We start from the raw sequence: 25672 nt of genomic DNA on the forward strand, positions 1-25672 counted from the left end.
AGGCTCTCTTCCCAGCAGGGAGCCTGCTTCCACCTCTCTCTCTGCCTGACTCTCTCCCTACTTGTGATCTCTCTCTCTCTGTGTCAAATAAATAAATAAAATCATAAAAAAAAAGAAAACAAAACTTCACATGCAACCCAATTTCTAAGATAATAAAATGTGATTATATATATGCTTAGGAATTGATGAAACCTACTGTCTTGGCTTCACTGGTTAGATTCTTCTTTTTAGGAGCTTCTATGTAGAGGAGGAGCCTCTGCTTTCTTCCTGGCTTCCATCTGGCCCCAGTTCTGGCCTCTGGATTTGCCCTTCCAGCTCTGGTCCCAGGTCTACTCCCTCCCTCACTAAGCCTCCCTCCCTCTCAGTTGAGATTTCACCCTCCTCTGAACTCCACTTCAAATCACATCCTTTAGTTTTCACCGACCTACTCAATTAGTTGAGCCACAGTGGTCCAACTTCCCCCAATTTCAGGCTGTTAGGGGTTCTGCCTTAGATCCCTTTTTATAGTTTTCAAAGTTCTGGCTCTAGCATCTAGCAAGCACTCAGCAGGAACGTGCTGCCTGAGCGAAAATGAGAGGCCCAGGAGGAAAAAGCAATGTCTGAGGAGGAATGCTGGCTGTGAGAGCGGTCCAGGAAGTGGATGTACAAAAAGGGTGTGGCCCGCCTCACCTTCATCCAGCACTTTTCCACCAGGCTGCTGCTGCCTGAGTCCCACACCTTGAGGTAGCAGTTGACAGCATGGCTATACTCCCCAGCCTGCTCCCACTGGCGAGCTTGGTCCATGAGCCCCTCCATGCCCCTAAGATGAGAGTACACGTGACCAGAACAGGCTGGGCAGCGTGGCCTATCCTGTGCATACCTTGTGACCCACCCTCCAGCCCTGCTGACACTTGCTGTCTCCTGGCGTCATACCTGGCCCCTTTCTTGGTAGCTTCCCGCTCCTACTCTTCCTGCAGAGCCTCCAGCTGGCCCGGCACATAGTCCTTGCAGATCCACAGGGCATCACTCCATAATCCAGCCTCCTGCTCAGATTTCCAGGTATCAGGAAGGCAGAGGCCGGCATGACACCTTCCCACTGCCACACAGGTGCTGTATACTATGGGCCACGGATCCCTAGGTTCTTGGACCTCTCTTCTCCTTCTTCTCTCCTTCCCCCTCTCCATTGCTAACTCCCTGGATCTTTCCCAGTAGTATTGGTTAGTGTAGTGCTCTGTGGGTTCTTACACTCTCTCCCCCTCCCCCTCATGGCCCCGAATCCGGTGTCCTACCTTATAATACTTGAGGGCCAGGCCTGGACCCTGGGCCTGAAGCAGCAGCACTTCTGCTTTTGGAAAGTCCTCCTCCAAGGCCCCCCGGACCTGCCCCACAAGCACCTTGGTGACACTGTCAGGATCGTGAGCCTCGGCCACACGCTGAGCTGCCTCCCAATCCTGCATATGGATGAACCTGCTCCCAGAAGAGGACACAGGGGAGGCTCAGTACAGGACTGAGGCCTCAGTAGTGGGAGACAAACAGCCATGTCACAGGGGGTAGAAGATTTATTGGTACCAGGTTCAGATGAAGGTGGCAATGCCAGGTCCAGGGGCTGCGGTTGGGAGGACGGGAGTAAGGATTTGATGGGTAACTCACACGAGTACTGCTTCCTTTGGCTTACCAGCACTGATGAATTCAGCTTCAGCCTTTTCAAATTTACCCTGTTGGGACAGAAGTGCAGCCACACATGATCAGAAGCAGATTGCCATCATGGCAGCCATGAGAGGAGGAGTTCAAAGTCAAAAGCAAGGGAGAAGGAGCACATCCATACCTCATCCTCCAGGTACATAGCATATCGGAGATGAATCTCAGGGGTTTTGTGCTTGAGGGCCAGCTGAGAGAGTTCAAAAGCAAATTCAAATGAGCTGAAATGGAAGGTGTAGGTAAGGTCTGCCTACTTAGTACTTTCATTTTTTCCCATTTCTTTTTTTTTTTTTTAATTTATTTTCAGCATAACAGTACTCATTGTTTTTGCACCACACCCAGTGCTCCATGAAATACGTACCCTCTCTATTACCCTCTACCTGGTTCCCCAACCTCCCGCCCCCCGCCCCTTCAAAACCCTCAGGTTGTCTTTCAGAGTAGTACTTTCATTTTATAAGAGGGGGAACAGGGCAGGAGAAAACAGAAAGGGCAGAGACAGGGCTGGGGGAGGGAAAGACAGATTGAGAAGACAGTCCATATGAAGTGATAAAGAAGCACACACACACGTAAAGGAGGATGTGAGTCCGGGGACACTTGGAAAAGCCTGTGCTTCCTGCGACTAGTGGTCATAAAGGAAAGGGATGGGCCTGAGGCAGGGGACCACAGTGAGCCTCACAGAACTACTCTGCCTCAGGAGCAAGGGCTCTGGGTTCTTCACCACTTCCTCCTGAGCCACATTTATACTAGCAGAAAAACTGTCTCTCTAAAACATTAAGACTACCCTCAGCCATCTGACTCGATGCAGGATTATTACTGGTCTTTGTAACATTTGCTTAAGAAAAGTTCTTTTTGCATTTAACAGAAGCACACTTCCATCACTCAGAAGTCAATTACTGGCTTAGTGCACCTTAGCTTTAAAAGGTGGGAATGCAAGCTGGTGCAACCACTCTGGAAAACAGCATGGAGGTTCCTCAAAATGTTGAAAATAGAACTACCCTATGACCCAGCAATTGCACTACTGGGTATTTACCCTAAAGATACAAACGTAGTGATCCGAAGGGGCACATGTACCCGAATGTTTATAGCAGCAATGTCTACAATAGCCAGACTATGGAAAGAACCTAGATGTCCATCAACAGATGAATGGATAAAGAAGATGTGGTATATATACACAATGGAATACTATGCAGCCATCAAAAGAAATGAAATCATGCCATTTGCGACGACGTGGATGGAACTAGAGCGTATCATGCTTAGTGAAATAAGTCAATCGGAGAAAGACAACTATCATATGATCTCCCTGATATGAGGACATGGAGAAGCAACATGGGGGGGTAGGGGGATAGGAGAAGAGTAAATGAAACAAGATGGGATTGGGAGGGAGACAAACCATAAATGACTCTTAATCTCACAAAACAAACTGGGGGTTGCTGGGGGGAGGTGGGATTGGGAGAGGGGGAGCGGGCTATGGACATTGGGGAGGGGAGGCGAACCATAAGAGACTATGTACTCTGAAAAACAACCTGAGGGTTTTGAAGGGTCAGGGGTGGGAGGTTGGGGCAACCTGAGGGTTTTGAAGGGTCAGGGGTGGGAGGTTGGGGGAACAGGCGGTGGGTAATGGGGAGGACACGTTTTACATGGAGCACTGGGTGTTGTGCAAAAAGAATGAATACTGTTACACTGAAAAAATAAATAAAATGAAAAAAAAAAAGATCTTAAAAAAAAAAAAAAAAAGCTCTTCTCTCTGGGGCACCTGCCTGGCTCAGTCTGAAGAATGAGTGACCCTTGATCTCGGGTTGAGTTCAAGCCCCACACTGGGTATAGTAATTACTTAAAAAGGTCTTTTTGAAAAAGAAGAAAAAAAACTGATCACATTCCATCTTCTTAGAACAGCTAAACACTGTTCTGAGCCCCCAGGGAGCAAGGAAAGAGCAATTGATTCATTCCTTGCCTCTCCATCGCATTCTTCCAAGGATTTCTACACTCCTGCCTCCATTTTCAGAAACACTTCTCAGCTATACAGCAATCTTCCTTGTCTATGTAGAGACTCTTTCTCGAAAGGGGCCAGTGGAGAGAAGTCTTAGGGCCTCACCAGTTGTCAGCGGCGTGGTCAACGGCAGCTTCCAGGAGTCTGAGCTTATTAAGCAGTCTCACTGCAGACTCTCCTCCCAGGCTCTTTGCCCACAGATAGGCCATGTGTTTGTGGGCATTAGCTCCTCCGTGAGCCTTGGCCACCTGTGAAGCAAAGCCATTTGGCAATCCTCCCACACAGGGCCACATGTCTGCTCCCTACTCCCCTCTGATCGGACTTCAGCTTTGACAAGGGTCCGGTCTTTCTACTAGAACAGGGAGAGGGCTCAGTTTTGGGGTCTGTTAGCCTGCTCAGAGTCCAAGGATGGACTTCAGGTAGTCCACAGGCCCCTCCTACCGCATGTGAAATTTTGCCTGTCGGTATGAACATTTTTCAAAGAGACCCACAACCAGTTCAGAATGCATCACTTGAGAGTGGGGAAGAGGGACAGGCATATCCCCAGAGTGACCTGGACTCCTTACCCAGTAGGCTTCCTCCCAGAGCCCATTGGACCGGTACATGTTCACTGTTGCCTTCCACTGCCTCGAGGTAGTGATTCTCAGCCTCCTGCAGTCGGCCTTCAGCCTCCAGCTCCTGGGGAAAGGAGGGTCAGGATGGGGCGAGGGGGACGTGGAGCCTGTTCGGGGAAGAGATGGCCGAGACTGGAGAAGGGCTCACCTTGCCCAGGTGTAGGTGTGTGTCACTGAGGAGATCTGGGCAGTGCTTCCCTACCAGGCGGATCATATCATCACACAGCTTGTGCTTTTTGAACATGGGGATGGCAAGACCAGGCTCTTCCACTGTCATGTAGTGCCTGGGGAGGGGAGAGACACCCAGGGGCTCCTCGACCCAGATTCCTGCATCACTGCCTTCTAGGCAGACAGCGCGCATCCTCAGGCGTGGCCTTCTCCCTGAACGACTCCTCTAGGGCTGCGGCTCACCTTTCCACCTCTTGGTACTTGCCTTGCTTCTCCATCTCCGGGGCCTGGGTGATGTACAGCACCGACACGTCTTCTGGCCTCATGCACTTCATTGCCAGCTGTGCAGACACACAGAGACCCGGTAGCCTCCGGCGTCCTTCTGAGGGAAGCAAGGGGGCTGTGGAGTGGCCAGGGAAGCATGACTCGGGGGTGACCTGTGTTCCCAGCAACTCTGAACCTTCCCAACAACCACAGGGGTTTGTGTATGGATGCTTTCCTGGTCAGTCCAGGGAATTCCAAGACCATAAGGAGCAAAGTCAGAACTATATTCCGCTCACGCAGAAAGGCCAGAGATGCCCTCTGCTGGGGCACGTGTTCCCACTCCCGTGCTCCCGCCGTACCCACCGGGTTCTGGGCGCAGGCAGGGAATGAAGTTGCCACTGTGACGACAGCTTGGGGAGGGGCATTTGGGGCTCCCCAGCTCCCAAACTCTAATGCTCACTTCGGAATTACAGGTTGGGAACAAGGGCCTCTTCATCCTTGCCTTTCCCTGTGGCTAGGTATCCAAGTGCTCCAGACTTTTCTATTTTGGTGCTCTTTCTCAGCTTTCAAGGAGGCCAGTGAAGAGGGGACATCAGAGCCCAAGGAAAGTAGGGACAGCCCCAGAGAGGTGGAGCCCTCGGACGAACTGCGCCCCGCTCTCTACCTTGTGGGCTTGCTCCCAGCGGCTGGCCCGAGTGTACATGTCTATTGCATCTTTTGTTCGGTCTCCCTTAATCTAGAGCTCCTCCACAATCTGTGCTCGAGACAGCAGATACAAAAGGCCGAGAGCAAGAGCATTAGAGAAAGAGCGTTAGAGCCCCTGCGGGGGGGAGAGCAAACCTTAGCTGGGATGGTGGGGAGAGGATGGGACCCTTAGTCCCCAACACGGAAGAAAAGAGGGCTACCTTGTCTCACACCCTCTACTGTTTTGAAATCAAAAACAAAAACAAAAACAACAGCCAAAACCAGAATGGGGACAATACAACACGCAGTTTAAAAGGACCTAAAAGGACCTCGTACTTCTGCAACACAGGGCAATTCCACATTGGAACTCCCATGGAGTTCCATAGAAGAGAGCTGGAGACTTGCTTTATAGATCTGGGAGAGGGGTTTATGTTATGTTGGAATGAAATAATGGAAGAAAACTGCTTTCTTCTCACTCAGGGTGGCTGGTGCTGCTGGGACCCAGAAAGAAGGATTTGGTGAGGTGGCCCCCACTTCCAGTTCTGGATTCTCTTCTCATTCTGTACTGCATTGCCTCCAGCTCCAGCAAGGGACTTTCCTCACCTCATATTCCTGCAGAGATGAACAGTGTTGGGCCACGCAGGGATAGTATTTGGACGCAGTGTTCCGGTCCTGTAGATCTAATATATAAATGGCCTTCTTCCACTGGTGGGTGCCCAGGGCAGCTTCCATTGCCTTAATGGAGCACCTGGCAGAGTTGGGAAAGGCATCCGTGTGTGTGAGGCAAGACGAAAACAGGTAGAGGTAGGGAGATAACTCAAGCCTACTCCAACCTACATGGTGCCATCTCTGTTGGAGCCTTGGTGCCCTTACTTGACCCATCACCTTGGACCTCACACCCAGTCACATTTGCACCCCTCTACCTGGCTTCAATGTAGTGATTAATGGCTGCATCGAGCTGCTTCTGCTGCACCAAATGATCCCGCAGGTCTCTTCCATGCTCACCACTTCCACTGGGAAGGCCAACTGAGCCAGCTCCACCACTGCCAGGGACAGAGAGGGCACTCAGCTAAGACTTCCAGGGATGGGACTCAGGGAAATGGGGTGTAGAAAATAGGTGATAAGTGGAGGGATGGAGAACTGAGCCGATCCACCAGAACAGATGCACAAAATTGCTGCAGGGGGATGATTCGGGCAAGACTCTAACAGGGAAGGTGGGGGCTGTAGGGGACAGTACCTTTCATGAATGCGCTGCCTTTACAGTAGCACTCCAGGGCCTGCTCTGGGTTTCGAATCTTCTCAAAGAGATCACCTGCCTGTTGACACATACCACATGACTACAACAACAGCCCCACTACACTAAGAATCAAGTATCAGCCCCCAAAGGTGAAAACTCAGCCACCAATTCTGGGGGGCTATGCACTCCAGGACTGCCCTGGGTTGGAGGGAGTGCTGAATCCTGGAGATGAGGCACAGGAACGTGAAGCCAGCCATACCCTTTCATACAGCTCCCCCTTGATAAGGGCTACAGTGATATTTTCTACCAGCTCAGTGTTAGCTAGCAGTTCCTCCCGGGCCAGCACCGGTTAGGCAGCTTTGGCAGGGAGCCCGGCTTTGAGGTAGAGGCTGATGGCTGCTAGTCCATCCCCCTGGCTCTCCTGTAGTTCACCAGCTCTCTCCTCTTGCCGTGTGTCCATCAGCCACTGGTAGTAACTCTGGCGCAGCTTCTGCAGGGCTGGGTGCCCCTGGACACAAGAGAGGCAAGACAAGTCACCTCCCTCCTTCCTGTGCTGCTTTCCAAACTTCTCCAATCCCACTGTAACAACGGAAAGCCTGCCGGTCACCAACATGCCAACTCCCAGCCCAACCCTGTTCCAGCTCCTATAGCCTCCTTGGTAAGAAGAGGCTTTGGATATTGGTGGAACTGAGCTTTGAGCACTGTGGAGAAGACAGAACTGGTAGTACCTTGGCCTGAGCCACAGCGATACACTCATCCCAATGGTGCAGCTCCTGGTACATATCCATAGCCTCCTCAACAGCATTCTAGGGGAACCCGGGCAGAGGAGAGAGGGACACCAAGAAGTGAGAGGAGCATCAGGGATCAGCAGGCTGTCCTCAGCCCGGGTATGATGCCTGCCCACTTGGACTGAAAGCCTCACCCTTGACTTATGCACAAGCAATGGCGGAATTGTCAGGAAAGCAGAAGGAGGGTAAGCCCCAGGGCACCTTATTTTCATAGGCCCCTACCAAGGCATTATTTCTTTTTTTTTTAATTTATTTTTTTCAGCGTAACAGTATTCATTATTTTTGCACAACACCCAGTGCTCCATGCAATACGTGCCCTCCCTATTACCCACCACCTGGTTCCCCCAACCTCCCACCCCCCGCCCCTTCAAAACCCTCAGGTTGTTTTTCAGAGTCCAGAGTCTCTTATGGTTTGCCTCCCCTTCAAATTTTTTTTTTATAAACATATAATGTATTTTTATCCCCACGGGTACAGGTCTGTGAATCGCCAGGTTTACACACTTCACAGCACTCACGATAGCAGATACCCTCCCCAATGTCCATAACCCCTTCCCCCTCTCCCAACCCCACATCCCCCCAGCAACCCACAGTTTGTTTTGTGAGATTAAGAGTCACTTATGGTTTGTCTCCCTCCCAATCCCATCTTGTTTCATTTATTCTTCTCCTATCCCCCTAACCCCCCATGTTGCATCTCCACATCCTCATATCAGGGAGATCATATGATAGTTGTCTTTTTCTGATTGACTTATTTCACTAAGCATGATACCCTCTAGTTCCATCCACGTCGTCGCAAATGGCAAGATTTCATTTCTTTGGATGGCTGCATAGTATTCCATTGTGAATATATACCACATCTTCTTTATCCATTCATCTATTGATGGACATCTAGGTTCTTTCCATAGTTTGGCTATTGTAGACATTGCTGCTATAAACATTCGGGTACAGGTGCCCCTTCGGATCACTACGTTTGTATCTTTAGGGTAAATACCCAGTAGTGCAATTGCTGGGTCATAGGGTAGTTCTATTTTCAACATTTTGAGGAACCTCCATGCTGTTTTCCAGAGTGGTTGCACCAGCTTGCATTCCCACCAACAGTGGAGGAAGGTTCCCCTTTCTCCACATCCTCACCAGCATCTGTCGTTTCCTGACTTGTTAATTTTAGCCATTATGACTGGTTTGAGGTGATATCTCACTGTGGTTTTGATTTGTATTTCCCTGATGCCGAGTGATGTGGAGCACTTTTTCATGTGTCTGTTGGCCATCTGGATTTCTTCTTTGCAGAAATGTCTGTTCATGTCCTCTGCCCATTTCTTGATTGGATTGTTTGTTCTTTGGGAGTTGAGTTTGCTAAGTACCTTATAGATTTTGGACACTAGCCCTTTATCTGACGTGTTGTTTACAAATATCTTCTCCCATTCTGTCAGTTGTCTTTTGGTTTTGTTAACAGTTTCCTTTGCTGTGCAAAAGCTTTTGATCTTGATGAAATCCCAATAGTTCATTTTTGCCCTTGCTTTCCTTGCCTTTGGCAATGTTCCTAGGAAGATGTTGCTGTGGCTGAGGTCGAAGAGGTTGCTGCCTGTGTTCTCCTCAAGGATTTTGATGGATTCCTTTCTCACATTGAGGTCCTTCATCCATTTTGAGTCTATTTTCATGTGTGGTGTAAGGAAGTGGTCCAATTTCATTTTTCTGCATGGGGCTGTCCAATATTCCCAGCACCATCTATTGAAGAAGCTGTCTTTTTTCCATTGGACATTCTTTCCTGCTTTGTCAAAGATTAGTTGACCATAGAGTTGAGGGTCTATTTCTGGGCGCTCTATTCTGTTCCATTGATCTGTCTGTTTTTGTGCCAGTACCATGCTGTCTTGAGGATGACAGCTTTGTAATAGAGCTTGAAGTCCAGAATTGTGATGCCACCAACTTTGGCTTTCTTTTTCAATATTCCTTTGGCTATTCGAGGTCTTTTCTGGTTCCATATAAATTTTAGGATTATTTGTTCCATTTCTTTGGAAAAAATGGATGGTATTTTGATAGCGATTGCATTAAATGTGTAGATTGCTTTAGGAAGCATAGACATTTTCACAATATTTCTTCTTCCAATCCAGGAGCATGGAACATTTTTCCATTTCTTTGTGTCTTCCTCAGTTTCTCTCATGAGTACTTTTTAGTTTTCTGCATATAGATTGTTAGCCTCTTTGGTTAGGTTTATTCCTAGGTATCTTATAGTTTTGGGTGCAATTGTAAATGGGATTGACTCCTTAATTTCTCTTTCTTCTGTCTTGTTGTTGGTGTACAGAAATGCAACTGATTTCTGTGTATTGATTTTATATCCTGACACTTTACTGAATTCCTGTACAAGTTCTAGCAGTTTTGGAGTGGAGTCTTTTGGGTTTTCCACATATAGTATCATATCATCTGCGAAGAGTGATAGTTTGACTTCTTCTTTGCTAATTTGGGTGCCTTTAATTACTTTTTGTTGTCTGGTTGCTGAGGCTAGGACTTCTAGTACTATGTTGAATAGCAGTGGTGATAATGGACGTCCCTGCCGTGTTCCTGACCTTAGCGGAAAAGCTTTCTGTTTTTCTCCATTGAGAATGATATTTGCGGTGGGTTTTTCATCGATGGCTTTGATACTATTGAGGTATGTGCCCTCTATCCCTACACTTTGAAGAGTTGTGTTTTTTTTTAATTTTTTTCAGCATAACAGTATTCATTGTTTTTGCACAACACGAGTGCTCCATGCAAAACGTGCCCTACCTATTACCCACCACCTGTTCCCCCAACCTCCCACCCCTGACCCTTCAAAACCCTCAGGTTGTTTTTCAGAGGAGACAAACCATAAATGACTCTTAATCTCACAAAACAAACTGGGGGTTGCTGTGGGGAGGTGGGATTGGGAGAGGGAGAGGGGGCTATGGACATTGGGGAGGGGAGGCGAACCATAAGAGCCTATGGACTCTGAAGAGTTTTGATCAGGAAGGGATGCTGTACTTTGTCAAATGCTTTTTCAGCATCTATGGAGAGTATCATATGGTTCTTGTTCTTTCTTTTATGAATGTGTTCTATCACACTGATTGATTTGCGGATGTTGAACCAACCCTGCAGCCCTGGAATAAATGCCACTTGATCGTGATGAATAATCCTTTTAATGTACTGTTGAATCCTATTGGCTAGTATTTTGGTGAGAATTTTTGCATCGCTGTTCATCAAGGATATTGGTCTGTAGTTCTCCTTTTTGGTGGGATCCTTGTCTGGTTTTGGGATCAAGGTGATGCTGGCCCCATAAAATGAGTTTGGAAGTTTTTCTTCCATTTCTATTTTTTGGAACAGTTTCAGGAGAATAGGAATGAGTTCTTCTTTAAATGTTTGGTAGAATTCCCCTGGGAAGCCGTCTGGCCCTGGGCTTTTGTTTGTTTGGAGATTTTTGATGACTGTTTCAATCTCCTTACTGGTTATGGGTCTGTTCAGGTTTTCTATTTCTTCCTGGTTCAGTTGTGGTAGTTTATATGTCTCTAGGAATGCATCCATTTCTTCCAGATTGTCAAATTTGTTGGCGTAAAGTTTTTCATAGTATGTTCTTATAATTGTCTGTATTTCTTTGGTGTTCGTTGTGATCTCTCCTCTTTCATTCATGATTTTATTTATTTGGGTCCTTTCTCTTTTCTTTTTGATAAGCCTGGTCAGGGCTTTATCAATCTTACTGATTCTTTCAAAGAACCACCTCCTAGTTTCGTTGATTTGTTCTATTGTTTTTGTTTTTTTTTTTTTTTTTTTTGGTTTCTATTTCATTGATTTCTGCTCTGACCTTTATGATTTCTCTTCTCGTGCTGGGTTTAGGGTTTCTTTCTTGTTCTTTCTCCAGCTCCCTTACGTGTAGGATTAGGTTGTGTACTTGAGACCTTTCTTGTTTCTTGAGAAAGGCTTGTACCACTATATATTTTCCTCTCAGGACTGCCTTTGCTGTGTCCCACAGATTTTGAACTGTTGTGTTTTCATTATCATTAGTTTCCATGAATTTTTTCAATTCTTCTTTAATTTCCTGGTTGACCCATTCATTCTTTAGAAGGATGCTGTTTAGTCTCCATATATTTGGGTTCTTTCCAGCTTTCCTCTTGTGATTGAGTTCTAGCTTCAGAGCATTGTGGTCTGAAAATATGCAGGGAATGATCCTAATCTTTTGATACCGGTTGAGACCTGATTTGTGACCCAGGATGTGATCTATTCTGGAGAAGGTTCCATGTGCACTAGAGAAGAATGTGTATTCTGTTGCTTTGGGATGAAATGTTCTGAATATATCTGTGATGTCCATCTGGTCCAGTGTCATTTAAGGCCTTTATTTCCTTGTTGATCTTTTGCTTGGATGATCTGTCCATTTCAGTGAGGGGAGTGTTCAAGTCCCCTACTATTATTGTATTATTATTGATGTGTTTCTTTGATTTTGTTATTAATTGGTTGATATAGTTGGCTGCTCCCACGTTAGGGGCATAGATATTTAAAATTGTTAGATCTTCTTGTTGGGCAGACCCTTTGAGTATGATATAGTGTCCTTCCTCATCTCTTATTATAGTCTTTGGCTTAAAATCTAATGGATCTGATATAAGGATTGCCAACCCAGCTTTCTTCTGATGCCCGTTAGCATGGTAAATTGTTTTCCACCCCCTCACTTTAAATCTGGAGGTGTCTTCGCGTCTAAAATGAGTTTCTTGTAGGCAACATATAGATGGGTTTTGTTTTTTTTATCCATTCTGATACCCTGTATCTTTTGATTGGGGCATTTAGCCCATTAACATGCAGGGTAACTCTTGAGAGATATGAATTTAGTGCCATTATTAGACTGTAAGGTGACTGTTACTGTATATTGTCTCTGTACCTTTCTGATCTACTACTTTTAGGCTCTCTCTTTGCTTAGAGGACCCCTTTCAATATTTCCTGTAGAGCTGGTTTGGTGTTTGCAAATTCTTTCAATTTTTATTTGTCCTGGAAGCTTTTTATCTCTCCTTCTATTTTCAATGATAGCCTAGCTGGATAGAGTATTCTTGGCTGCATGTTTTTCTCGTTTAGTGCTCTGAATATATCATGCCAGCTCTTTCTGGCCTGCCAGGTCTCTGTGGATAAGTCTGCTGCCAATCTAATATTTTTACCATTGTATGTTACAGACTTCTTTTCTCGGGCTGCTTTCAGGATTTTTTCTTTGTCATTAAGACTTGTAAATTTTACTAGTAGGTGACGGGGTGTGGACCTATTCTTGTTGACTTTGAGGGGGGTTCTCTGCATCTCCTGAATGTTGATGCTTGTTCCCTTTGCCATATTAGGGAAATTCTCTCCAATAATTCTCTCCAATAGACCTTCTGTTCCCCTCTCTCTTTCTTCTTCTTCTGGAATCCCAATTATTCTAATGTTGTTTCATCTTATGGTGTCACTTATCTCTCGAATTCTCCCCTCATGGTCCAGTAGCTGTTTGTCCCTCTTTTGCTCGGCTTCTTTATTCTCTGTCATTTGGTCTTCTAGATCACTAATTCTTTCTTCTGCCTCATTTGTCCTAGCTGTGAGAGCCTCCTTTTTTTATTGTACCTCATTAATAGCTTTTTTGATTTCAACTTGGTTAGATTTTAGTTCTTTAATTTCTCCAGAAAGGGCTTTTATATCTCCAGAGAGCGTTTCTCTAATATCTTCCATGCCTTTTTCGAGCCCGTCTAGAACGTTCAGAATCGTGATTCTGAACTCTTGATCTGACATATTACCAATGTCTCTGTTGATTAGGTCCCTAGCCTTCGGTACTGCCTCTTGTTCTTTTGTTTGTGGTGATTTTTTCCGCCTTGTCATTTTGTCCAGATAAGAGGATATGAAGGATCATATAAAATACTAAAATACTAAAAGGGTGGCAAAGACCCCAGAAAAATGCACTGTAACCAAATCAGAAGACACCCCAAATTGTGGGGGGGAGAAAGGGGATTAAAAAGAGGTTCAGAAAAAAAAGAAAAATTTTTTAAAAATAAAACAAATAAAGAAAAAATATAAAAAAGAAAGAAAAAATATATATATTTAGATAAACTAGTCAAAAAACGATAAAAAAGAAAAGGGTAAAAGTTTTAAAAAATTTAGCAGAAGAAGAAAAAAGAAAAAAAATTGAAAAAAGAAAAAAAAATTGAATTAACCGCAAGACTAAAGAATAATGTTGAGAAAGCCATGAGTTCCGTGCTTTGCTTTCTCCTCCTCTGGAATTCCCCTGCTGTCATTGGTATTGAACCTGCTTTCCTTGATAGATGAACTTCGTCCTGGCTGGATTTTTTGTTGATCTTCTGGGGGAGGGGCCCGTTGTAGTGACTCTCAAGTGTCTTTGCCCGAGGCGGAATTGCACTGCCCTTACTGGGGGCCGGACTAAGTAATCCGCTCGGGTTTGCTTTTGGGAGCTTCTGTTCCCTGAACGCTTTCCATAGAGTTCTGGAGGATGGGAATGAAAATGGCGGCCTCCCAGTCTCCGGCCTGGAGGAACCGCGACCAGTTCAAGGTAACCCCGAGCTGAGAGTTCAGTCCTCGGCTCTGTCTCTGTAGCCGGGTTCTCTATTCTAATACCTGCGAGCTCTGCGACACTCTGACACCCCCGATCCTTCTGTGACCCTGCGGGACCTGGGGCCACGCTGACCCCGTGTGGGCTTCACCCCGGTCTAGCCTCTGGAGCAATGTCCCTCAGTGGAACAGACTTTTAAAAGTCCTGATTTTGTGCTCCATTGCTCCGCTGCTTGCCGGGAGCCAGCTCCTCCCCTGCAGTCTATCTCCCCGTCATTTTAGATTCACTTCTCCGCCAGTCCTACCTTTCAGAAAGTGGTTGATTTTCTGTTTCTAGAGTTGCTGTTCTTCTTCTCTTTAATCTCCCATTGGATTTGTAGGTGTTTGCAATGTTTAGATAAGCTATTGAGCTGATCTCCTGCTACCTGATGTAGTCTCAGCCTGCTACTTCTCCACCATCTTGACTCCTCCATATCCCAAGGTATTATTTCTTAAGGAGGGCTCCTCAAAGTGTATCAGCTTCAGGCACCACAAACACTGGATTTTTCTGTGTGCACAAGCACGGCCAGGGAAGGCTCTGGGGTGGGGGAGGCGGCAGATGGGGAGGCAGCAGACAGCTTATAAAAACATGACTGTAAGGACTAAGGCAGAGCAGAGCCAGAAGGAAGGAGTGACATTTTAGCTGCATAAACCTTTCTAAAAGCTCTCCCCCAGGGCTCTATCCTCCCCTCATTCTGCCTCACTCTCCCTCCTGCCCAGCTCCCCTCTTCAATCTGGTCCCTCTGCTCCCATTACCTGTTCCAAGAAGATCATCTCCGCCAGCGTGTAGTTCTTCTCCAGCATGGCTAGGCGTGCTCGGCCCTGGTAAAAGTCCATTCCTTCTCCACCCTGTGGGGGAGGAAGTAGGCTCTGGTCATCCTGTCAGCACTGCAGGAGCCATTCTGACTACTGTGAGCTTATTAGACAGGAAGGCCACAGAGACGAAGAAGCTAAAAGACCAGAAAGCTGAAAACCTTCATGGGGCTTAAAGGATGAGGTCTGGAAAGCAATTCCAGAGCAGTGTGACTCGAAGGTGGAGGTGGGCTGGGCAGAACACAGCACGCGAGCCATGGATGGAAAGCCAGGGGTCGTGAGGCTATGCATGAAGAGAAATCTCAGCTTGAGAGACTGAATAATTCAGGACGACAATACTTGCATATTCCCGAGACACTTGGTCTGCAATCTCATTGGTCTCATGCAGGAATCGAGATTTTGCTACATGGCCCAAAGCAGAAAAGCACCTACAGGACGGAAGCAATCATAGTAACAGCATTATTACTACAGGATCAGCTCGGACGCACCGGCCCAGCAGCCGTACACCGAGCCTCGGTTAAGTGCCGCGCAAGCTTTCTGCCACTAGAGACACAAGGGGATATGACGGATGAGGGCCTCGCTCTCAGGGAACTTACTTTCTAGGGGAAACAAGTAGTACGCAAACAAAGATATTCCAGAGAAAGAAGAGTAAATTGAAATAGCGTGACAGTACATATAAACCGTAACGGAGGGGGCTGGTTCAGCTGGTGCTCAGAGAAGGCCTATCTGAGGAGCTGACATTTGTGCCAAGACCTAAATACAAGAAAAAGTCAGTCACACAAGAAGGGGAAAAATTATTCCAGGCAGAGGGAACAACGCTTGTAAGGTGCCATGGCAGAAATGAGTTTGAGATACTCAAAGGGCCCAAGGGATGCCAGTGTGGCTGGAGACTAACGGGTAAGTAGGTACCTGGAAGATAAAGGGGGCAGAGGCCAAATATTGAAAGGAGTTAGGACACGCCAAGGGCTATGGATCTTATACTAAGTAGAACAGTAAGCTACTGGAAGGTTCTGAGCAAAAAAAGGACACAATCTGACTGATGGTGTAACAAATGATCTCAGCTACTGTGGGATGAACGGATGGTAGGTGTGTAAGAACAGTATCCATGAGACTAAGAGGCCTTTGTGACACTGCAGGTCGAGGTGTGGTCTCTTCTAGGCTGGACAGTAAGAGCTTCAGCATGTGATCTGAAGATACTGGGTCAGGGCCCTAGGACAAGCTGGTCGTCTAGCTGTGGGGCCACGGGAAGGAAGGATCCAAGAGGACTCCTGGCAAAACAGAAGCAGTTGACATTTACTGAGCACTGAGAATTCTCCTACTTTCTTCACCGCCCCTATGATTCTTCTTTACCACCCTAGGAGGTAAATGCTATCATTACTCCCATTTACAGAGAGGAAATTGAGAAACCAAGGTGGAAAGGTTCACTTAACCCACGGTTATACAAGCTGTTATATGGAGCCAGGTAACTTGAAAGAGTCTAAAATCCCAAGTCTGTCCTACTAACTACACTCCTATGCCACATTTGGAAATACACATCAACACCTGGACTGGAGGGCATGGGTGCTACAACTCTGAAGGGGTACCTACATAGGGGAATCAAAAGCAAAAAAATATCTTATAAACTGGGATGGAAGAATGTTTGGAATAACTACCTGGAAGGTTTTACATTGTAATGGCAGGGGACTGGTGCCTTAGCACTGGGAGGAGCGTCTCACACCCCCGCCCCACCGAAAATGGCCTCTGGCCATCCTTCCTAGCTGCCCGCACCTCACTTCTGGTCTGCCTCAGCTCTCAGTGATGTGGAGCTGCCTTGCCTCGAGTGCCAGTTTGCTCAAGGTTTTCCACATTGCCTCTGTTTCTGGGGTCATTTCCAGAGTCTCCAAGAAGGCTGTGGAATGAAAGAAGGCTGAGAGAAGGAAGGAATCCACAGTCCCGGTGCAGCAGAGTGCAGAGGAACACTGGTGATGGGGCAGGGGGTGACGTGGCAAGTTGTCCGACCCATCCCAGGTCCTCCAGCCTCAGAACCCAGCCTCTCCCACCACCTCACGGGGATATCAGCCCAGCCCCTCACCGGGTGTAGCTGCCATCATCGATGGCTGTTCCAAACTCGATCAGGCCCTCATCCAGCATGCAGGCAACAGCTGTCACACCTTCGGTCACAATCACCTTTGTCTTCCCCCCGCCCTGCTCCAGACCTACCACATCACCCTGTAAAATTTCAATCCCCCCACCCCACCCGAATTCCAGTTTAGTGTCTCCACGACTCCACTTCAGAACAGACCCAGCCTTACCCCACCCTAGAGCTTACACACTGAGGGAATGACAGTGGCCCTTGTTTGCCCAGCGTTTAGTTTCCTTCAAGCAGGTAAGAATCCCTTATCTACACTAATGCCCTCAGGTTCCTGTACACTCAGAGCTGTGCCCGCACTAATGCCTGGATGTAAACTGACAAAGCGTGCAATCACTTCTGCTTCCAGCTTGAGTCCTGTTAAAATACAACTTTAACCTGGGCCCTACTTTTGAATACATTCGTTGCTTAGGTCACCTGAAGAAATCACTAGGCATGCTTCCTAGTCTCCCACGGGGAGGAAGGAAGGGAGGGAGGGAGGAAAGAAAGGAAAAGTAGGGAGGGAAAGAAGGGAAGAAAAGAAAGGAAGGGAAGAAGAGAAAGAAGAGGAGAAAAACAGAAAAGGAAAGGGGGGAAAAAAAAGGAAAAAGCCAGTAAGCTAAAACCTGAGCAGGGAAAAAACAGGGGAGCAAGTGGAAAGGGTACAGTTGCCCTGATGGTAAACACAGCAGCGGATGAATAAACCAGGGGTCCTCCAGCAGGATGAGGGGGTGATTCTGAGATTCTATTAGTCATGAAATCTGGGATCCTCTCTTCTGGAAAGGGAACAAAAGTCGTTAGTATGCCTGATTCCTGCAAAAGCAAACACTGATCATATCTAGAGGAAAACATGCCCATGTTAGGCCCTTAAGATTCTAAAAATTATATTCAGTGTAACGTGAGCCCCCCAATAAAAAAAGGTACCAAAATAGAAGGTAACTACCATAAAGGAGTAAACAATAACAATAACTACAGCACTTTTGGACCTCCAAGGATTTCCAATATTAAAAATAACAATTATGGAAGAAACCAGTTATGGAATATGAAAGAATTGTGAAATGTTTAAAGACCTAAGAGATGGAATGAAAAATTAAGCAAGAGACAAGAGACTATAAAAAATGGCCAGGCTGTGCTCGCTTCAGTAGCAAATATACTAGAAAAAAATGACCAGGCCGACTAGAGAAAGAACCAAATGAAACCGTATGAAAAATTCAATATTTGAAGTAAGAAAACTCAGTGGGTGATTTCAATAGCAGATGAGACAGTGGTGAAAGCGAACCCCTGACTTACAAGATGTTTCTTTTTAAATAATTTTTTTAAATTGTATTTATTTATTTATTTGACAGAGAGAGAGGGAAACAAGCAAGGGGAGTGGGAGAGTGGGAGAGGGAGAAGCAGGTGTCCTGCTGAGCAGGGAGCACCATGCAGGGGCTCAATCCCAGGACCCCGGGATCATGACCTGAGCCAAAGGCAGACACTTAAGGGCCAAGCCACCCAGGCACCCCTTGCCAAGATGTTTCTTAAGGAATTATCCAGAATGTAGCATGGAGCGAGAAGGAGGAAGGAAGAATAAGAGGTTATAGAGGCACAAAGACAGGACAAGAAATGGAACACATACCTAATTAGAGTTCTGAGAGTGAGAAAGAGAGTTCGAGAGAAGCAGCAACATTTAAAGAGCTCATGGCTGAGGAACAAGGTGTCCTCGCAGATGGGACACACACACACGCGCGCGCGCGTGCACGCGTGCACATACACACCAAGCACGGTTAAGTAAGAGGACATTTATATGCAGACATAATGTACTGAAGCTTCAGAATGCTGTAAAAAAGAAGACTTTAAAACCAACAGGACAGGGACGCCTGGTTGGCTCAGTCAGGTAAGCCTCTGCCTTAGGCTCTGGTCACAATCCTGGAGTTATGGGATTAAGCACCCCCCCATCCCTCCCTGCTTAGTGGGGAGTCTGCTTCTCCTTCTGCCCCTCCCCTTGCTCTCTCAAATAAATAAATAAAATCTTTTTTAAAAAGCAACAAGACAACACAAGGAGCTGTTAATAAACTTCTCAGAACTAAGGGGGTCAGTCGTTGGGATGATAATATTTGCAAAAGACTAAGAAAAACTGTCAAACTCTTCTTTCAAGAACACGCCAAATAAAAACATTTTCAGATAATTCCATTTTGGTACTTTTCAGAAACTGAGGATTCATCTTCGAAACACTTTCTCTCAAGGAGGTAACTCCAGAGCAAAGGTCAGCAATGCAAAAAGAGTGAGCAGAGAAACTGGCACCATGAAGGTAAATGTAACCAAATTCCAGCTGTGGAAAAGAATAACGTCTCACTTTGGGGATAAAAAAAAATACTGGGCAATAATGGCAAAGGGGAGGTAATCAAAGTTCAGGTCCTTGTATCATTTGCCAGGGGTCAGATGCTAAATAAGTTGAAACTATTCAGAATAACTTAAGGGTATGGTAAACTTCCAAGGGTAACCACTATAGGAGTCAAATTTATGACCTCCAAAGCAAAAATGTGAAAAATGTGTTTAAAAAAGGACAAAACAACCCCCAAGCACCAAACTTAATTAGTCTAAAATGAGGAAAGAAAAGCAGGAAAGAAGAGATGTAGAAAAAGACAAAAAGAACTATCCCATGCTCCCTCTGTATCCACACCAGTCATCCTCACCTAGCACAGGGGCCTCTCTTGTTTTCCCTCCCAGATTCTGGAAGGTCACTGGAATGTACATGATGCTGGCAGGACAGGAGAGTGACCGATCTTCAGTCTGATAAAAAAAAGAAGCTCTGAACAGCTTACAACAGAGAATCCTCACCCAGGAACTGACAGAACTGCCCCCGCTAAGGGGGCTCTTCCAGTCTAAGAGAACTCATTATGACCTGGTGAATTCCCAGGGCCACTGGAATAGAGAGAACAGGATAAAATGTCAGGATCTGAACAAGGACGGTTCTGGAGCCTAGCGCACTGTGGGGAAGGATCTAGGCTTTACTTGCTGACTCTATCACAGAGATGATGGGTGGTGGGCCAGAGAAAACCAAATAACCTTTGGAGCTTCCTCAGGGCCCTAACTGATCAGTGGGACACTATGTCTGAGGTCCCCTGGCACCGACATACCCTAATAGAGGATGTGGTCACCCTCTCGGGTGCCTCAATGTTGTACCACACACACAGGCTGTTTCGGTTCTGAGCCACCAGCCCGTCACTTCCTGGGACCCAGTGCACGTAGGAGCAGAAGTGGAGGATCATCGTCTTAGAGCAGCTTTCAGTATCGTACAGATGCAACTGCGGAAGGAAGAGGTGGACAGCGCAATCAGAAGGGGCTATGGGGTGGCTTCTGATATCGACCATTTCTCTAATGTAATGTGGCGAGATGACCCACCCGTCAGGCGGATGCTGGATTTCAAAGCTTACTAGCCTGCAATGCTCGACGTTTATGCTGACTTGGTACATCCTGACTCTGGCCCATAAGAGATGACCAAGTGAGCCCAGAGCTACACCCAGAAATTTAAGTTAGCTGAAGGTCAGACTTTCATTCTTAGAGTTTAACTCTGGGCCAGAGTTGCCAGACTGGATCACAAAAGTAAGGCCACCACGCACATTCAATGGTCTGGAAATCGGCGATGTGGCTTTCCCATCACAATGAACATGAAATGAAAAATCACCAGAGAGTCTCTTTGCCCTCGAGATTGGCTCTTTGGGGATACCATATTGAGATCAGAGTCAAAAAGGAGTTCAGGGGAGACTGTCAAGCCAGTCTTAACGCTGTGGGGTACGTGGAGCTGAAGAATGCTGCAACAGGTGTGGGTAAAGTTCAGCCAGGCATGCAGGGGTGAGGCAGTCTCACAAGGCACAGACTTGTGAACAGTAAAAGAGAAACCAGCTCCCAAATTTCCCTCTTGACTTTGGTGCCATCACAATACCATCTTCTTAAGGTATGGACTATGTTAACAGATGGGCTGTGATAACAGACACAATGTTGATTCTTCTGTGCCTTTTGCTATGTTGATGGCATAGTGCACCAAGAAATTAAGCCCATCCTGCCCCCCGCAATCCCTGGCAGCAGGTAGTACATCCTCTATGGACTACTCAATGGCTAAGGCCTTAGTAACCCTTCTTACACGAAGTTTCCGGTCCCTGAAGAGAAGCTTGTGCCCGTTTCATTAAGTTCCAGCCAATCCACACGGCTCTCATGGCTGATGGTGCCAATGTTGTAGCCACCAGTCAGATCCACTACAAAGTAAAAGAGAGAAGGTTAAGAAGACAGATTCCACATAATCATATACAGACACAAGGCAGCCTGCCAAAGTCTTGCCTTTAATTATTATGTTGGGCTTTAAGAATGTTCCATCAGTGTAGAGTATGAGGAATATGACATAATTTTGCTAAGATGCTTACAATACTAGATTTATACTAAAATTGTAGAGATTTTGTTTAACTCTGTAGCTAGCTCAAAAGGTCCAGATCCATCAAGAAATGAGATTCCTCTCTGGGATCTTGGAGTTGTCTCATAGCAGATCAGAACAGATCAGAGCAACGGGCATCCTTTACTCAAGAAATCCTCTGGAAGGCAGCACTGAGCACATTAAGGGAGAGCCCCAGTTCCGGCACAACCATGAAGAGAAAGCTGATGGATGAAACGACCTCGATGAACATATGTGCTACAAGGAGTTCCTTGCACTTTGAATGTCAATGATGTAAGAGCCCCGAGGGGCAAACAGTGGAGAAGGCACACAGACAAAACAGAAGGAACCTCTGATTAAAGTCAGGCAAAAGTGCTGAGAATAAGTATTTTAGTTTGGTGTGAATTTTGCAGACAATGTAAGATATGATCACATTTAGGGACTGGCTACGATGCTTCCAGGGAGTCTCCTGAACACGGAGCATTCACAGCTCTTATTTGTGTACGTTACCAATGCACAACGTCCTGCCTTGATCCGTGCTCAAGCTCAAGACCAAATGCCAGCTAATGTCTACAACTGGGAAGACCAACCTAAAAATGAAATTTCCTTTAATTAAAAGCCAACTTGATAAAGCCATGTTTCAATGTCTCAATTTTTAAGTAGAATCACAGAATACTAGAGCTGTGGGACCCTATCTCTGTGAACACCCTGAAATTATATACAAAATTATATGTTTATGATATTCTTCTGGGAAAGGATCTATGATTTTTAAAAAAAAAAGATTTTGTTTATTTATTTGAGAGGGAGAGAGAGAGACAGAGCATGAGAGGGGGGAGGGTCAGAGGGAGAAGAAGACTCCCTGTCAGGCAGGGAGCCCAAAGTGGGATTCGAGGATCACAACCTGAGCTGAAGGCAGTCGCCTAACCAACTTGAGCCACCCAGGCATCCCAGGATCTATGATTTTAATTAGATACTCAAAGGGGTCACGAATGAAAAAAGGTTAAGAGAAGAACTCTGTCATTTTATACACTATTGAAGACGAGCCCTGTGTAGTGGGATGACTTGTCCAAAGTCTCACAGCTCATTACTGCCACTGGAACATGGGCCACCATATTACATCATTTCCATTACTCAAAACATTAACATTACTCAAAACATTACTTAACTCAACAATCTGATGTGAAACATAAAACTCATGAACCGTAAAAGTATCTTAAGAATAGACCCATATGTATTTGGAAACTTGATTTAGAAGAGGTGACATTACGAATCAGTGAGTACAGAACGGATTTCCAATAAATGGTTAAACATGGAAAAAGTAAAATATGAGCCACACCCACATTATGCACAAAAATTAATTCCAGGTGACAAGCAAAATCTAAAAATATTAAAATATAGGAGGCTGTAGGAAACTTTTTCTTTTTTAAAAATTTTATTTATTTATTTATTTATTTATTTATTTATTTATTTAACTCTACACCCAGCTTGGGGCTCAAACTCACGATCCTGAGATCAAAAGTCACATGCTGGGGCGCCTGGGTGGCTCAGTGGGTTAATCCCAGGGTCCTGGGATCGAGCCCCACATCGCATCGGGCTCTCTGCTCAGCAGGGAGCCTGCTCCCCCCACCTGCCTACCTCTCTGCCTACTTGTGATCTCTGTCTGTCAAATAAATAAATAAAATCTTAAAAAAAAAAAGAGAGTCACATGCTCCTCTGGCTCAGTCAGTCAGGTGCCCCAGGGAAACTTCTTAAACGAGACCTCAAAAATCACAAACTAGGGGCACCTGGGAGGCTCAGTGGGTTAAAGCCTCTGCTTTCGGCACAGGTCGTGATCTCAGGGTCCTGGAATTAAGCCCAGCATCAGGCTCTCTGCTTGGCAGGGAGCCTGCTTTCCCCTCTTTCTCTGCTTGCCGCTGTGCCTACTTGTGATCTCTCTCTCTCTCTCTTTCTCTCTCTCTGTCAATAAATAAATAAATAAAATCTTAAAAGGGGTGCCTGGGTGGCTCAGTGTGTTAAAGCCTCTGCCTTAGGCTCAGGTCATGGTCTCAGGGTCCTGGGATCGAGCCCCGCATTGGGCTCTCTGCTCAGCGGGGAGCCTGCTTCCTCCTCCTCTCTCTCTGCCTGCCTCTCTGACTACTTGTGATCTGTCTGTCAAATACATAAATAAAAATCTTTAAAAAATCACAAACTGTTTCTTAAAAAGTGATTAAATGAACCACATTAAAATTAGAAATGTCTGAACACCAAAAGAGGCTGAGACAAAATATACACAACACAAATGACCATCGAAGGCTAGATATGCACATACACAGAACCCTTCAAGTCAATACGGAAAAGACAGCCTGATTTTAAAAATAGGCAAGGGATAAGAACTGGCAAAATGCAGAAGAACAAATCCACACACCAATAAACAAATGAACAACAACAAAAATGAATACGATGAAGTATTATCTCACATAAGTCAGATTGAGCCAAATTATGAAGTCAGGCAATTTCAAGTATTGGAGAGGATGCAGAACACTGGGAATATAAATTGGCACAATCTCTTTGGAGAGCAATTTGGAAAGATTTAGTGAAATTACTAATGTACCTCTTTTATGATTCAGCAGTTATGCTCTAGGTGTAAACCTCAGAGAACCAAAACACTGGAAATGGTGAAAAACCAACAACTTAAATGTCCCTCAGTAAGAGGAGAGATAAAAGAGCTGAAGTAAATATAATGAAAGGTTAGGACATGATAGAACTAGGTATGGGGGGGCAGCGCCTGGGTGGCTCAGTGGGTTAAAGCCTCTGCCTTCGGCTCCGGTCGTAATCTCAGGGTCCTGCGATGGAGCCCCGCATCGGCTCTCTGCTCAGCAGGGAGCCTGCTTCCTCCTCCTCTTTCTCTGCCTGCCTCTCTGACTACTTGTGATCTCTGTCTGTCAAATAAATGAATAAATTCTTTAAAAAAAATGGAACTAGGTATGGGTACACAAGTAATAATAATATTATTAATAGCTAACACTTATTAAGTGCTTATAATGTGCCAGACATTAGGCTAAGTGCTTTTCATATAAGGTAGGTTATGATTTTTATCCCCATTTTGTGGATGAGGAAACTGAGATACAGAAAGGTTAAGAAATTGACCTAAGATCACCCAGGTATAATTGCAGAAGTGGGGAGGTTTGACTCTAGACCCTTGTTCTTAACGATGCTATATGGGTATGTTATTCTCTATACATCATAGGGGATACTGTGCTGTTTTAAATACATTTTCCTATGCTTGAAACATTTCATGATACAGTTAATTTTTTTAAAGATTTTATTTATTTATTTGTCAGAGAGGGTGAGTGCACAAGCAGGGAGAGCAGAAGTCAGAGGGACAAGCAGGCTCCCTGCTGAGCAGGAAGCCTTATGTGGGACTTGATCCCAGGACTCTGGGATCATGACCTGAGCCGAAGGCAGGCTCTTAACTGCCTGAGCCACCCTGGTGTCCCCAGAGTTAATTATTAATATGTAAAATAAGATGTATTTATTTATGTGAACACTTGTGAAATTCAAATAAATTTTGTCAACACTGGCTACCAATGTCAAACTCTACAGAAAATAAGTCCCAAAAAAAAAAAAAAAAAAAAAAAAAAAAAAAAAAAAAGAAAATAAGTCCCCTTCTGGTTCGAACAGTCCATTATCCTATGTCCTAAGTCTAAACAGGAAAATTCATAAATTTACTAATGGTTCCGCTCTACGGTTCACAATTCCTAGCCCAAAGATACATGCCTAAAGAACATGAACAATTATAGGGACAAGCTGATATGCGTAACAGTTTATCTGTATCTATACAGCTAGATGCAGACTCACACACGTGGATTAGAACACTTCCCACATCCTCTGTGAGAGCAGGGCCATACGTTAACCTGGTGCCTCTCAGATTCCTGCATTCTCCACTCTACACACCCCTGTGATATGGAAGCATACTAGAAACATCTGTTTTGTTATCAGAATTATGAGAGAGTCTTACCTATAGCAATAGTCTTAACATCAACAAGAGAAGCCAATTTCTTATAGTCTCCCATCCCTCATTGACGCCGCTCATTAATACGGACACTGAAACACGAAGGGTGAGGTAAGGCAGAATGGACTTGGGTCATCGGGATGTTTAGCAAGGGCCCCAAAGTACCATATGGGATGATGTTTTTAGATTTAATCTTGAGGATACAGGAGTGAGAGGTTAAAAGGGACTTCTTTGGGGTTTCAAAAATTTAGAGAACCTTGTGGGGTTACCTGATGAGGTGGGGGTTCATGAATTCAGTACGTACAGAACCCAGGGTATCATTACTCCCATATTCCACCAGGGTTAGCTCTCCAGCATTGAAGATCATGCACACCTGGGGATGAAGGGAACTGTC

The 25672-nt window shown here is 45.6% G+C and overlaps 1 pseudogene; it reads right to left on the bottom strand.

Moving 5' to 3' along the window:
- Positions 1-1625: 1625 nt before the first annotated feature.
- LOC123926562 lies at positions 1626-25672 on the bottom strand (annotated as a pseudogene).

Source organism: Meles meles, chromosome 16 (genome assembly GCF_922984935.1).
Source record: "Meles meles chromosome 16, mMelMel3.1 paternal haplotype, whole genome shotgun sequence".
In the NCBI taxonomy this organism is placed as follows: domain Eukaryota; kingdom Metazoa; phylum Chordata; class Mammalia; order Carnivora; family Mustelidae; genus Meles; species Meles meles.